Source organism: Euprymna scolopes, chromosome 26 (genome assembly GCF_053919585.1).
Source record: "Euprymna scolopes isolate OS-2025 chromosome 26, ASM5391958v1, whole genome shotgun sequence".
Taxonomy (NCBI): Eukaryota; Metazoa; Mollusca; class Cephalopoda; order Sepiida; family Sepiolidae; genus Euprymna; species Euprymna scolopes.
Window position 1 is genome coordinate 41,769,243 of NC_136507.1, and position 16,823 is coordinate 41,786,065.

The 16,823-nt window shown below is 34.0% G+C and overlaps 1 protein-coding gene across 2 annotated transcripts in view; it reads right to left on the reverse strand.

Annotated features, from left to right (window-relative positions):
- The window catches only part of LOC145247991 (nuclear receptor subfamily 5 group A member 2-like), a 364,710-nt gene that overhangs the window by 197,066 nt on the left and 150,821 nt on the right, over positions 1 to 16,823 (reverse strand). The window lies entirely within an intron of this gene.

The following is a 16,823-nucleotide window of genomic DNA, read 5'->3' on the forward strand; positions in this document are numbered from 1 at the left end:
ACCGTATCTTTCTGTTAAGTTACATTATTGTTTCGGCTACACGGCCGTTTTTTGGCCGTCTGTAGCGTCCTCAGACTTTTACAGAAATGTTCGTTATTATGGGATGAAAGAGTGGAAGAGTGAATGAGGTCAGGAGGGGTTTGCGAGGAGGGCGGTTCCCTCCTTGTTTCCTTACTCTCTTCCTCTTCCGCCCTCCTCGCAACCCCCCCCCTGACCTCATTCACTCTTCCACTCTTTCATCCCAAAATAGCGAACATATCTGTAAAAGTCTGATGACACTACAGATGGCCAAAAAAACGGCCGTGTAGACGAAACAATAATGTACCTATTTCCTATGCCTCCCCACGGGACAGAGTTAGACACCAGGGTCGTTTTTTAACGTGGAGAAAATGTACAAAAATAAAAAATTGTCTCAGTCGTGAAGGACTGATCCTCCACCGAAATAGAACAAGAAATGGAAGTGCAGCATCTGAAGAACAGATACTACACTTTGATCTTGACCAAAAGGCTGTAACTTAACAGAAAGATACGGTAATAAAAAATAAAACGTGTGTATATATATATATATATATATACACACACACACACACACACTAGCTTGCTATGCTGGTTGGTTATAGCTTGCAACTTGAAATATCAATTTAAAATAAAGATTTCATTTTTATCTTTGTTGTAAGCAGGAAACAAAATCTCATTCATACAAATAAATAATAATTTGGTAATTTTTATACAAATTTATACACTCACACACATATACATATATCCATGTACACTCGCACACACATATATATATATATATATATATATATATATATATATCCATATACACTCACACACATATATACAACCGAAACAATCATTAAATTAAATAATCGCAAATGTTAATTAATATAATACCCTTTTTCGAACCTAATATGCAAATTAACCTTGCAACTGATATCGCATATACATAAGCAATATATAAAAAAAGATGGTATGTCAATTATGCAAAGTCTAATTAACTTGAAATATACGGCATAATTCACGTTGACACACTGGTTCTCGTTAGATCACCAAAGTTAAGCAACGTTGAACCTGGTTAATACTAAAATGAGTGACCATTTATGAATTCTAAGTGCTGTATGTGCTCTCCGCTTATCTCAGCATTGTTTTTAGTCATCTAGCATTTCTTCTTGCCACTGGACCCAAGCAGTGCCGATTCAAGAGAGGCGTGGTTAGAGATTGCGCAACCCTTGCTGCACAATTACATGAGCAGCTACCCTTACAGGGGGGATCCATTGTCTCTTGAGACTGAACGGAGGCATCAGTCAAAACAAATAAGTGTGTGTATATATACATATATATGTATATATACACACACTTATTTGTCTACCACAATAAAAAGCACTGTTTTCCGAAATGATCGTACAGATAATTGATTTTGTTGTTGTTCCTTCTTATGAAACGGATTTTTAATTTAGTTGAAATTTGATTTTTCAAATTTTAAATTATCAATCACATTACTTAATATATATATATATATATATATATATATATATATTCACACACGGACTTCACATTTGTATAAGCAATATCGGTTGAAGAGGTTCTAATTACTTGTAACTCGCTGACCAAAACATGCTCATGAATGTGTAGCAACATATAAATCCTTATGTAAAACAAACATAAAGTATGTGTCTGTCTGTGTGTGCATATATATATATATATATATATATATATGCATGCACACACACACACAGATCTTTATGATAGAAAGTAATGGAGTTAGAATACTGGGTAACATTGAGTATCCCTGCGCATATAAAATAAAGTCATTTATTATTATAGATTTAGTGATGACTTAATACTGTTGATGGTTTTTGTTTCTCTTTCAATAGTGTTATCTTACTTTTGACCCAGAAACCTGCTGCTATTTATCTATATATAAAAAAACAAACAACATTCTATTTCAAAGAAGCTAGTAGTTTGGCAATGGCGGCATAGATATGGCATCCATTGTACGGCGGACTCGATTGCCGGACTTAATTTGCCTGTGAGATGACAATCATTATGAAGTACAATCAGCCTTTGACTAATCTGCCCTCTCTGAGTGACAGACAAGCGATTCCCATATAATAGGATGTCTTTAACGCCTATCCTTACCTACCTCCACACATAACACAGATATAGACACATTACTTCATACCAACACAGCCACCACCACCTCCTCTATTATCACCGACGACCTAACGACACATTTGTGTAATCAGATTTTAGCCAACTAAATCTGTGATAATATATGTATTATTACCTGAATGTCTGCACTGCTTATTAACAAAGATTAAAGGTATATTAACCTAGATGCTTACCTGCTTACTGTGCTTCGGTGATATAAGATTATCTTCTTAAGGTGATGCGAGACCATGTCTCATATCTTTACTGGTTTGTTTTCAATATTAGTTTTTTTTAGTATTATTTAGTTTTTGTATCAGAAAAAAAAAATCCCCTCCTCTTGTCTTCTCTTTTCTCGATAATACAATTACACCCGACTCCAACTCTCCCAAAGTTTACACCCCAGCTCCGAGGCTTCCCAAAGTTTACACCCTGACTCCGAGGCTTCCCAAAGTTTACACCCCAGCTCCGAGGTTTCCAAAACTTTACATCCCGGCTCTGAGGCTTCCCAAAGTTTACACCCCGGCTTAGAGGCTTCCCAGAGTTTACACCCAAACTGTGTGTGCAACCTCTTTCTTTTAAAACCTCTTTACCTCTCTTTATTTCAACATAATAAAGAGAAAACTGACCAACTCTTTAACATAGTTTCAAACAACCATTAGTAAAGATGGAAAAATAAAAAAAAGTTTTTTGTTTTTTTTTAACTTCACCCTTCCTTCCGCACTAATTTTGTCCATGGTAACCCAAAAGAAATGAATATTACAATACATAAACAAGAAAACTGATGATGAAAATAAAATTGAATAAATTACAATATTTATTAATCCATCAAATATTCAAAAAAGGAATCAAAATAAAGAGTAATCCTTAACTCATAGATTCTCAAAGACAGGCCCTTTTCATCAGAGTATAAAAATTAGCAAAAAATGCATTACTGGGAACTAGAGTGGGCTCATACTGGATCCGATGATGATGTATGGTTTCGAAGTGCATCCTAGGTAGTTTCTGATTTTTAGCTAAAGACAAGGGCAGGTTAAGAATTTTTTTAACCATGTTGGGCAATCACATAAGAGATGGTGTTCCAAGGAGTCAAGAAGGGCATCTGGACGATAAAAACCTTGTCTCATAGAAATAACTTATAAAAAATCTTGACCAGAGATAACTTTGGAAGTTTTCTAAAAGCCGTCCAACACATGCCAGCATGTAAAACGGATGTTAAACTGAACAAATAAATTGAAGATATTGCCAAGACTGCTGAAAAGAATGTGAACTCTCGACAGCGCTAGAAAATTACTCACATATAACAGTATTTTGTATCTCTAGCAAGCCACCATTCGCCCATGAATGGAGTATTGTTGTCACATCTGGGTTGGCATATTAACCACTAGTTTCCTTCTTAGACAAGTCCAAATAAAAGCCTCTCCAACAGGTCCCACACAATCAACCAAGCTCCAACCTCTTCTCAGACTGTAATAACGTGTAGAAATTTAAATATAATGCAAATAAATATAGTTGTGCAGAAGTTTTTGCAGATTACAAATTCCAACTGTGTTTTTTTTTAAATTTCTATTCATAACAATAAAGACCTTTATTTTCTATAATTTGCTTTCATCTGTCAATCTATATATCTATAAAAGTGAGAATGTGTGTGTGAGAAGACATTTCTCAACCTATATACTCAATGAATTTTTGATCTACAGACTTGAAACTTTGAACATAGAGTATTCAGACATGCGAAAAACTTTTTAAATCGGTTTTCACCAGGAAAAAAGGGCTGCTAAGGGGTCAACATTGAAAAATTGGTACGTGAGGAGGGGGAGTCATCAGATTTTTATCTGTTTGCAATAGTTTCACGACTGCGCATTTGCAGTCGAGAAACATGACAGCTTCCTTATGTATAGGATAAGTAGGTTTGAAAACACATTTAAAGATCCTGTCAAGCTGGTCTAATGGTTATCGTACTGGACTCACTGTCTTTAAGTTTTGGTTTCGATCTCAGCTCAAGTATTATGTTTTTTTACTTACAAGAAGTGAACTGTTTAGAAAAAATATAATACTCGCATGCATATGTCTCAGTTTCTTTCCATGTTTTTGTTTTTTTAATTTCATTTGTTTTTTAAACAATTTAACGTTATGTTTAATATCTATGGTATTTTTTTTATAATAAATAAAAAATCTGTAATGATAAAAATGTAATATTTATGCATATTTTTTTCCATTTCACGTACATCAAGTCTGTTGCCAAGGTCGCTGGAAAGATGGAGGGATCCTTCTACCGCTCCAGAAGATATCTCACTACTGATGCAATTCTCTATCTATATAAAAGCCAAGTACGGCCAAGGATGGAATACTGTTGCCATATCTGGGCAGGAGCTGCTAAAAACAGCCTATCCTGCCTTGACAGAGTACAAAATAGACTTCGTGGCTTAGTGGAGGATGCCCTTTTATCTACCCTGCAACCTCTCTCCCACAGAAGAGACGTTGCGAGCCTATCCTTGTTTTATCGTTATTTTCATGGCAGGTGCTCGTCTGAACTCCAATCCCTGGTCCCCCCTCGCCAATCTTTCACGAAAAACACCCGTCTAGCTGAATCCACTGTGAAAAATTTTCCCCACTCTATATCTGTGCCTAAATCAAAACGCGGATTTCATGAGCAAAGCTTCTTTCTTAGAACTGCACGCCTGTGGAACTCTGTTCCATCTGCCTGCTTCCCTCCGGACTACAACTTGGATGTCTTCAAGTCTAATGTTAACAAATTCCTAATGAACCGCCCCCCCTAATTAAACACTTCATAAAATCTCCTCACTAACGTAATGTACTTGCAATAACCCTTATCCCTGAGTGGCTTCCGGGCCTTGATAAGTGGTGATCACTGTGTAAAAAAAAATAAATAAATAAATAAAAATATTTTACAACCGGGCAACACCGGGTGGCCTGCTAGTTTGCTTATAAATGCCTCGCTTGTAAAATTTTTTAGGTTTTGATGTGAAATATCAATCTAACTCATGTTCAATCTCGCTGCTAAACTCCCTGCATAGAACTCTTGTAGACATGACATAACATAGTAGCCCTTTACACTCAAGAAAAAAAATGCTAATGACACGCACACAGGTAGAATTATGACTAATCTTCTATTATACTAGCCCGGGTGTTTGGAGGTGTGTGTTGAGAAAAAAATAAAAAAGTGGTATTAGGCACGCAGGCTCGAACCTGTACAGCGAAGGAGGAAAAGAATGTGAAAAAAAAAAAAAAGTAACGTCTTTGCAGTTGCGTCCATCGCCAAACTAGAAGTGGCAAAGGTTTAAAATAAGGCTACTTAATAGAAAAGATGGGGATGACTTTCGAAAATATCGGCAAGAAAAGCGACCCCCTCCTTGTAGAAAAGTATCCAGTTGAGAGTGAAGGAATTAATGTTTTTAGCCAATTTTTGAGATTTGTAATCCGAAAGGTCAGGTTTCAAAATGATACCGATCTCATGAAAATCTGTTGCCTCTGTCGAAAGTTTTAGGCAGACATACGTACACATACATTTAAACAGCCAGCTGATATTAATATTATAGATAAATCTCAGTTGTTTGTGTGTTTGTATGTCCATTAAAAAATGTTGTCAACTGCATCGAACTGGCATGAATCAGGTATTGTTAGAATGAACAATCGTCAATTATTTTATGTAGAAATGTCGTTTTGTTTGAAGCAAGGGGGGGGGTCAGGTAAAAATCTTAGTTTTGACGCTGTTTGTTAATCGGGCATATGTGAACGGTCAATTTGTTGTTTCATTTTAAAAAGCTAAATTTGCTACGTGATAACATTGGTGACGTCTTGGTCCGATTAATAGCGTGATCACTTACAAACTTAACTTTTGCAGGTTTGTGCCCAATACGCGGCTTTGTTTTTGTTTGTTTGTTTTAATAACGTTTTCGCTTTCCTATTTTTTGAAATTTTCAAATCTCTTGCATGTACCCACCACATGGCGTATTTCTTTTCTTTTAATAACACAACAAGATGGCATCCAAGTCCCGTTCTTTTTTTTTCTTTTTTTTTTAAATTGACTATTATAATATATAGGAAATCTCCATAAATTAAAATATCATATTCAACTGTATTTTACAACCAGGCAACGCCAGGTACCCCTTCCGCCCTGATTATTATATAATAGAGACGAAAAGTACATTTAATTTTCGCTGTTGCAATAAAGCAAAAGTTTATTTAGTTTTCAATGTTATAATAATAAAGAAGTCCACTTGAATTTGCAAACCTTATTGCTATCATCGTCATTTATGAAAGCGACCATTCGTCGTGAGACTTGCATTTCATCTAACAAGGAAAACTCTTACTTTCCTCTGCTTTTTATTTTATGGCTCTTGAGACAAGGCAACTCCAGTCATTCGCGTTCCACATAGATTTTCTTGAAGGAGTCCAAGTACCCTGTTGAAATATCTCTTGATATTTTCAAAACTCAGTGTTTAGATGCAACTCGGTTTAATGTGAAAGCTGAAGGTCATAGGTTTTAATTGACAAATCCGTGACCCCCCCACCCCCGCATAGACCATCTTGTTCATGTCCACAGTCGAAGACTACAGAGTCTTTATTATAGAATCAGCAGGAAACCAAAGATTTTTTTTCATGCCATTTAATCAAAGCCGGCGTTGTCTACCTCAGAAGGTATGGTTTAGGCAGTGCTCTGAAGGCCACTTCCATTTTGTTTTTGATCCCTTTGTTAAAAAAAAGTGTCTTTTAATGGCATTTTTCATACGTAGTGATATCTATGTGTATAGAATTGATTATGTTTATCTTTATACCTCTATATCTATTACATAAAACAAACTTTGTGTATGGGTTCATTCTCTATGCTGGGCTGATTTTTATGAAATTTCACACAAATGTACATTATGTGCCTGGCAGTGTTCTTAGATAGGTTTTGTATCAGAATGCCTCTGATTAGTATCAATAATCATTAATCGAAATAATCCGATGAAAAGGGAACAGGCAATTTTGACCAAAGTCAACACCTTACACGTCCTAACATCACAAGTGCATTTGAAAACTTATTACCATAGAAGCTAAAAGGCCAGACATATAAAATCAACAGTAAATTCTTTGATATGGCAGAGGCGCGTTTGAAATTAATGTTTCTGCTTAGAACACAACTGAACCATGCTACTTGACTTTTGCATTTTCAACTTTAATAATGCCACCCAAGAGTCAAAACACGTCCGATCGCTTCCTTTGATCGACCATGTGCTATCCTTTTTTCTCCTCGTTCACATGATGTCATCGTGTGCACATTTGCTTAATTTGCATATGAGCTAAGACAGCTGCTGCTGCTAATATTTTCGATAGTCAGCTATTCTAGACTGTCGCTGATTTTCTCACATACACGGCCATATGCGCAACGTTTCGGTCAATATAACCTCCGACCTTCTTCAGGTTTATCTTGTTAAACTCAGAAATGTTTCCATCGAACTCAAGAATTTGGACAGAATTTCAAACAGAACCCTTTATTTACTTTATGGGGGTAGCATGCTCTTGTCCCATCACCCATGACTGGATGGAGGTCTTAAGTAATTCGCAATTGTATTTTTTTTTCAGTCGCCCACACTGAGGATTGAACCTTCAACCTTCAGGAAAATATCTCTTTTGCAATTGATTTTTTCAAGTACTCTAACCACTGCACCATGGGTCCTTGCAGACAATTTATAAACAATAGATAATATATACACGTAATAAGTAGAAACATTAATGTATATATGTATAGATATACGTTAATATATAGTAATAATTAGTAATAAATAATGATATTTACAACTAAAAATAAAGTAGGTTTAAGGCTACTAAAATTTGTACCAAGGATCCGTACAAGATGGTCCGAAAGTAGTTGGAAAAAAACGTATGGAATGTTTCAAAGTTTAAAACAGAATTTTATTGCATATCGTTCTTCTAAAGTGTCCTCACGTCCAGATTGCGTTTTTGAAATTCGCCAGCTGTGACAGTCAGGCTTTAGTAGGGTGTATTCCGATTCCTGCTCTAGCTTGTTCATTTGAACTTTAAAATCATAAAAATTGGTTAATCCTTTCAGAAGATGTATAACAATAACATACTGAATTTTCAGGAGTCTACGACAATTTTAAATGTTTGTACGAACAAAGTCTGTAATGGATATTCTTCTTGCTTATAATTAGTATATTACAATTATTATTATTATAATAACTAGCGGGGGTACCCGGCGTTGCCCGAGTGTTTGTTTCCGGGACGGGGGGGGGGAGTTTTAAAAAATGTTATGGTAGGTAAGTAGGAAGGATCAAACCCGGAGTCATGAGTAAAAGTAGGAAAATAAAGTGTGAAAAAAAAAACAAAAAAAAAAAAAAAAAAAAAAAAAAAACATCTGCAACGTTAACAGTTCGGCCACCAAGAAAAGTCCATTCCAGTTGTTTAGGGAAAAAAAAAAAAAAAAAAAAACGACTACGGTAGGTCGGCGCGAACGTGAAAATATAATGTGAATTGTCCAGCACGCTAACCACTACGCCACAGAGCACTGCAGCTTAGTTTAGTGATTTTAAATAACTTCACATGAAAGAACTACGAAGCCAAACCGGTGTTCTCTTCTCAACTGTTCCTTGTGAACGATCCCCAAACGGTGTTAAGTGGTGGCAGGGGGAGGAGGAATTTATTAGAGAGAAAATATTTTACCACTTCCATTGATCTTAACCGATTTTGGCCGTGACTTCTCAGCAGAAAAAGTATAGAAATCTAAGATTATCGAGGAATTTGAGAAATAATAAGCCTATAACACACCTCAGATATTGTTCTGCCGTTTGTGCATATTATATTTGCATGAAATATCTTGATTTTTAATCCTATTAATGTCAAAATCAGACGGGAAAAAATGAGTTCATTTTATTTATATAGAGATAATAATTATAATAATAATAATGAACTACTAATCAGGTTGATAGGTCTTCAAAATGGACAAAACAATTATTTTTAAAAGAGAACAAGCACTTTAACAAACACGCTTGAACTGTCCACTTAGCAAAAGCTTTTTTGGTCTTCTGTTATTTGTGCTCACGCCTGGAATGTCAACGAGAGGGTCATTATGGTACACAACCAACAAAAGACAAAAAAAAAAAAAAAAAAGAGAAACACTAATTCTCGGATAAAAACATGTTTAACCTGCACCTTATTCAGTGACAAGGTCTTTTTTTGGCAGTTGGTGCGGCATCGTTACAATTAGCATTCGCCCGTAATCAAAAGAAATCAAAGAGCCAATTAGATGCGGGAAATTGCTTGACCATTCAGAAGTCGGAATGGTTAAACCAATGAGAACGCATTAAACGGGTATTCCAACAAATACTATCTGAGGTATTGTCAACTAGGCTCCAACCTATGTTGCATCCCTGTGGCTGTTTTACAAGTATTTTAACGGAATGTGCTCCGATGAACTCACTGCACTTGTGCCCCCTCAACATACATATCTCCGACAAACCCGCTTAGCAACAAGATCACACCCCTTCACTGTTGAGGTTCCTGAATGCCAGAAAGTTTTCTACTCTAATAGTTTCTTCCCTCAAACAGCTAGACTTTGGAATTCCCTTCCTGCTACCCTGACTGTACTAATTTGCAGCAGTTTAAATGTAATGTAAACCAACATCTCGTTAATCTTTTCTAGGCATTGTCCCAAAAAGTAGTCCCCCTACATCCAAGTGGTGACATGCCTTGTTTGGGGTGAATGTGATTTTTAAAAAAAAAGGATAGCAACAAAAAAATTTACTTTTTCTGAATTTTTTAGATAAAGATTGATAAATCATTATTTGTATCATTTAAACTACTGTTCTCATCTTGAGTTTTATTCGCACAATATTTCGGTCGATAAAACCTCCGACCTTCTTTTAGTGTATTTCATGAAATTCGAAATGCACGGAATTTCAAACGCAATTTCCTTCTGCAAACATCCGTGACATAGTGGATAAAGCAGTTGGCTAAATCCAGTTGCAAGTTACACTCTTCTGTAGGTTGAAAAGAAGCATAATTAATATAAGTACATATTAAGTATAAAAATCTTTTGAAGCCAGGTAAGATATAGGAAAACTCACAGTGAAAGGAAATACATTCATTTGAATAATACAAAATAACGCTTTAATTACTTAGAACGGAAGTGTAATTACATTTGCAGATATATAAATAATGTTTGGATGTTATTTATATATGGTAATAATTAGAATAGGAATAAAAATAATATATAATAAGATAATTTATTTCCGTTTGTAATAATTTATGACAAACAATACAATAGATTTTAACATGCATTTCTGATTAATGTGTATTTGCAATCATATAACACCGCATCATCACGGATTTAACGAAGTAGTGTTGTCGTGTCAATGTATTTCTAATAGCAAAAAAGAAACTAATGCACGCAGTATTAATAACCACAATAAAGATACTTGATAAAATTCGGTTGTCAGCTACATTCTTCCACAGGTTGAAATTTCAATTCTCAGTGAGTGCAACAATCAAAATACAATTGCAAATTACTTAGACCTTCTGGCTGAGAAAACGACAGCATGCTACTCATGTGGATTAAATAAAGGATTGCATTTGAAATTCCGTGCAGATTCCAGAGTTCGACAAGATACATTTGAAGAAGGTCGCAGGTTGCATCAACCGAAATTTTGTGAAAATAACACTCAAGATGAGAACAGTAGTTTAAAGAATCGATATAATACAAAAAAAAAATTATCCTTAGATCTGATTACCTCAGACGAAGATGAAATCTGAATAGTACATGCAGAACAAGAGACTCCGATGGTATGGTCACATTAAAAGAATGAATAAGAGTTTTTGGGTTAATAGATGTAGAACAGGTGAGGCAGCAGGGTCAATTGGCAGAAGAAGACCCCAGAAAAAGATGACAGGAAGTGGTAGAAATAGACTTGAGAAAGAAATATAAATAAAGATCTGACCAAAGATGGATGATTTTAGAAATTGATTTCCAAACGATTCTAACACATGCCAGCATGTAAAATGGATGACGATTGTTTCAGTCTCGCGTTTATACATTAAATTAGCATTCTCCCTTTCATATTTTTTGCATTTCAAAACTGATTGATAAAGATGGCAGTCTAAAAGTTCCCTGTGAAAAAATGAGTTATGTATTTTTAACAATATATTAAACTATACTTCTATAACATGTTTTAAAAAATGCAAAATAGGTTTAATAAACAAAACTGAATTGTAATTAAGCAATTTTTTCTTTTTAGTATCTCTAATATCGTCTAATATATATATATATATAAAGCTGGATGTCTGTGTGTGTGTGTCTGGTCACGAATAGGCTCTTATATGGTTGACTATTTTAAAAAACTGACTACATATAATGATAGAAGATGTATAGAGACACAGGAATGGGTATGTTTGATCTGGCAGAACGGTGGTTCATTAAAATTGTGGGGTCTGCGTTCGTGCCTGATCCACAAAGTATGGAAATAAAAAATTTTAAAAATTAAAAAAAACGTTTACAAGTGTTTTTGATATAGATGTACATAAGAAAACTTTGATAAGTATGGTTTAACTTAAATAGGGATGGTATAATAAAATTGCGGGGTCTGCGTTCACGCCTGGCCTCCATGGAATGGAAATAGGCACAAACTTTAATAAAGACTTTTCATATCTATCTGCGTAAGTATACTTTGATAATTATGTTTGAGTTTGAAGAAATATGGTATAATAAAATTATGGGGTATTCGTTCGCGCCTGACCTCCATAGAATGGAAATATGTCACAAAGTTTAACAAGGTTTTTTAATATAGATCCACAGAATATTGTGATAAGTGTTTCAGTGTGAACAGGTATGGTATAATAAATTATGGAGTTTATCTATTTTATTTTTACTTTCATCATATTTTGCTTTGGTTTTGATACCCTCAAATTTGAAGCTATCTCTTTACAACCCTTCCTTTTCATAACCTATCATACTTTCATAAATCAGAGTCCATTTTCTGCAGGCTGTTTATGAACCCAGTCAATGACGGGTACTTTTGCTAGTATATATATATATGACATGAATATTTCATTATAAAATATATTTGGAACTTTATCTAGAGATAAAAAAATTCACACAAGAAAAAAATAGTTGAGATAATTTTTTTTACGAATGCAGAACTTAACTTACGTATGCATTTCAAAATATGAAATTATACTGCATCTCTAAATATGAAATTGTACTGCATCTCTAAATATGAAATTGTACTGCATCTCTAAATATGAAATTATACTGCATCTCTAAATATGAAATTATACTGCATCTCTAAATATGAAATTATACTGCATCTCTAAATATGAAATCATACTGCATCTCTAAATATGAAATTATGCTGCATCTCTAAATATGAAATTATACTGCATCTCTAAATATGAAATTATGCTGCATCTCTAAATATGAAATTATGCTGCATCTCTAAATATGAAATTATGCTGCATCTCTAAATATGAAATTATACTGCATCTCTAAATATGAAATTATACTGCATCTCTAAATATGAAATTATACTGCATTTTAAAACTAATTAATAAAGAGGTACTTGAAAATTTTCATCACTAAATGAAAAAAAAAAAAAAAAAATTCAAGATGTTAAACCATGCTCCTATAAAGTTCACCAATGGACACTATTTTTGTAGAAATTTTAATAAACTCATATTTACTGCATGTTACTGGCTTTTCTGTCCGAAAAACTCATTTTTTTGTGCTATCGCGAAAAATATCAGCTTATCAAAACATATTCGTTATTTAAATATATTTCTTATTCCGTGGAATTTCCACAGGTCTTGCTAGTAAAAGAATATTCTGTATAATTCATTTCTAATTTTGTTCTATTTTCTTTTATATGCATGTAATTTTATTCCCGGTGAATATTTTCTAGAGATGAAGTAAATAATTAAGTTTTAACAAAGTTCATATGAGGGTTCTCAATACCGAGGTAGGGCAAGATATACTTTTTATTTCTTTTACATAAGCATTTATATGTCGATACACATTCATGAGCATGTTTCTGTATAAGCAATATCGCCTGAGGAGGTCTCTAGTTACTTGTAACTAGCTGGCCAAAACATACTCATGAATGTGTAGTGACATATAAATGCTTATGTAAAACAAATGAAAGTGTGTATATATATATATATATATATATATATATATATATATATATATATACAGACAGAGAGAGAGAGAGAGATAAAAAGCAAACAAAGCCAGTCACACGTCCATTGACGTTTCGTCTTTATAGTAAAACTTCTTACGAATAAGTTGATGGATGTGTGTGACTTGGTTTGTTCCTTTTTTTATCTCTCTATCCCGTCGGAATACTATTTCTATTATTCTCATCACATATGCTATAGCTTTGTTCAATAAAATTAGCAATAATTTCCTATTTATAGCTTTGATTTTTCCAAGACTAAGGCCAATAGGCATTGTCTGTCTGTGGTGATTTATTATCTTTCATTCTTATTAGCTCAGTATATCAAATAGCTTCATGTCTTGTCTGGAAAGATTTGTACAAAAAAAAAGTTTCTTTTTTTTTCTGTAAAGAAGCCTACAGCTGGATTAGTGTGTGTGTATATATATATATATATATATATATATATATATATATATACAAAGTAAAAAAAAAAAAAAAACCTCAGGATCCAACATTTTTAAGCCATTAGTACTATAATTTATTTCATCCCACGAGTATACAAATGGCAAGTCATGAATTACGTTCCTGATGAGTCTCCCCCGGGATGAAATAATGTATAGTACTGATGTCTTAATGCTATTTTAAGTTTTTATTCTTAACTTTATTCTTGTTCTGCACTCTTTTGCTAGACACTTCATCCTTCACGGATCCAGCATATATATATAACTATTTCATTTATTCACATAAATTTACTATACGAAAGTATAGATTTATGCGTAAACTTTAAGTATTTACTTCAAAAGTGCTCAATACGTAGGTAGAGCTAGTTAGTAATTTATAAAATATATATGGCGATTAAGCTACACTGAATATTCTGCGTTTCATCCAACTATAGGATTCATCAGGCTTATGCGCCTAAGCCTGACGAATCCTATAGTGGATGAAATGCAGAATATTCAGTGTAGCTTAATCGCCATATATATTTTATAAATTACTATATATATATATATATATATATATATATATATATATATATATATATATATATATATACACACACACACACACGAAGGTTATTCCCAAAGTAAAGCATCGTATTTTATAACTCAAAAAATTGAACTACAAAGATGGGAATGGTATGATTAAAATGAGCGACCTTTTGTGCTCCAGAATTTATTTTTCTCAATAGTCACCATTATTCTCAATGAACTTTTGATGGGAATTCAATGACACATCTCTGCTTTTAATGCACGTCCATGACAGGGGTTGTTTTCTTAGAATCCCACACCGTCAATATCTGCAACAGAGAGATGTAACTTCCAGATCATGAATGCATAAGTTTAGTCATCATAACAATGCAATTTGCAATCCCATCTGATTTATTCGCGCAGAAAACAATGTATTACTTTTGGAACGCTCCTCGTGTGTGTGTGTGTGTGTGTGTGTGTGTGTGTGTGTGTGTACAGCGTGCCGCAAAAGAAGCTGAATTGATCAAATATAAGATGGAACAACAGAAGCCACAAATCAATGAAAAAAAGATTTTAGAGCAACTGGAATGACGGTAACGAAGTCATCAGAGGTCGTTACACCACCGAGGAGCGGATATTTATCATAGAGTGGTATTTTTGGTCGAATTCAAAATTTTTGGACACCCTGTGTGTAAATATATATGTATATATATAAAGATAAAACAAATTTGATGGTTTGAATTAAAAATGGATTTTGCTATTTTTCTACACCCTTGAAAAAGCCTACGAAAAAGTAGGCGAAACGTTGATCAATAAAAGAATTTATAATATCTACATAAGAAATATATAGGTGTACTAAACTGTTAAAAACAGGTAAAAGTTATATATCATTTATTTAAAATGAATGCTTTATGTCAAATTGATGGTTGAATATGATTAAATTTGTGCTTAATTTTGCACCAAATAATAATCCCTATTAATCCCTAATTGTGCATCGAACGGATACCATAATACTTAGTTTGCTGCACTTAATTATAAAGTTGCATACAAAATTTCAAACCGATCGGTCCAGTAGTTTGAGTAAAAGTGATATGGACAGGCAAACAAACCGACTAATAAAATTATAAAATTATAGAAATATAAAATTATATATGCACACATATCAGCAAACAAACCATAAACTTTTACGAGCATCCTCCCCACATCTTCCTTGACAGATTTGACTTTGTAAAAATACATAGCCACATACAAAATCATGAGAAATACAGTATAGGATTCAATATATATATATTTTTTAATTTCCTCTGATTAAAATGCAAACGTTCAATGACTCCATTTTCTTTTTAGCCAACAATCCAACCTAGTTATTAGCCGATCGGCTCTATATGAGCCCGGCCACCCGACCCGGCCACACCAACTAACAACCAGCACAATTTATGTCTCATAGCAACAAGACTTGGAACTTCTCGCATTACATAAGCGACTGACCCAGAGAAGCAAATACACAGGTAACACCAAGTCACCACGGTTGACTTGAGACAGTGGACAGGTGCACCTGTTGCCGAGAAAGGCTGGCTTCTTTTATCTTGTTCAACACGAGGACAACGAATACACCGATAGGAGGAAAAAACGGAAATGTTTTACTATTAAGACAACAAAGCGAAAGAGTGGAAAAGAAACAAATATATAACAAATAAATGTTCCTATCTACTTGCCTCCCCACGAGGGCAGAGTTAGACACAAGGTCGGTTTTTAATGTGGGGAAAATCCAGCTCCCCAAAAAGGAGTACTCTGGATAGGAAACAAAAATTAAAATTGTCTCTGTCATGCATGATTTTTTCTCCACTGACCGAGGAGAGAAAAGGTGAAGTGTGGCATCAGAACAGATACTACACTGTGATCTCAAAGGCAACATAAGGTACTCTTCTACCTAACTGGATAATTTTTTGGCGTTTTAATTGTAAAGCGTTTATTCAGTTTGAAACGCATGCAGTTCTGAGTCTTTAAATTAAAATGATAACAAAGATGGCAGGCATGAGGCTGTTACCTTTGTAGTATCAAGAATCGCTAAAAACTCGAAAATAAATAAATAAAAAAAATACTTGTAGTAATCGACCCAATTAAATATCAGTGACAATTATTGGGTTGATTTCTATCAGTATTGTGTTTTATTTTGGAACTTTAGGCGATTCTCAGGATTCCAAAAATGAGACTCATGTCCGCCATCTTTGTTGTCATTTTAACTTTAAGCGCTCAGCACTCCTTGCATTTTGAACTGAATAAACGCTTTAAAATAAGTTAAAGCACCAAAAATTTATCAAGGTAGATAGAAGAGTAACTTATCTTGCCTTTGGTAACATTTATTTATAAATATATTTGTTTTCTTGACCACGTTTTCGGTTTGCTGTCTATAGTAAAATATGCCCAAAAAGGTTTGCCGCTTTGTAGGCATTCTTTCTATAGATTTTTTTGGAGATTAAAATAACCCTAACCCCTCACTCATAAATTAAGTAGTTGGAAAACAATATGACCC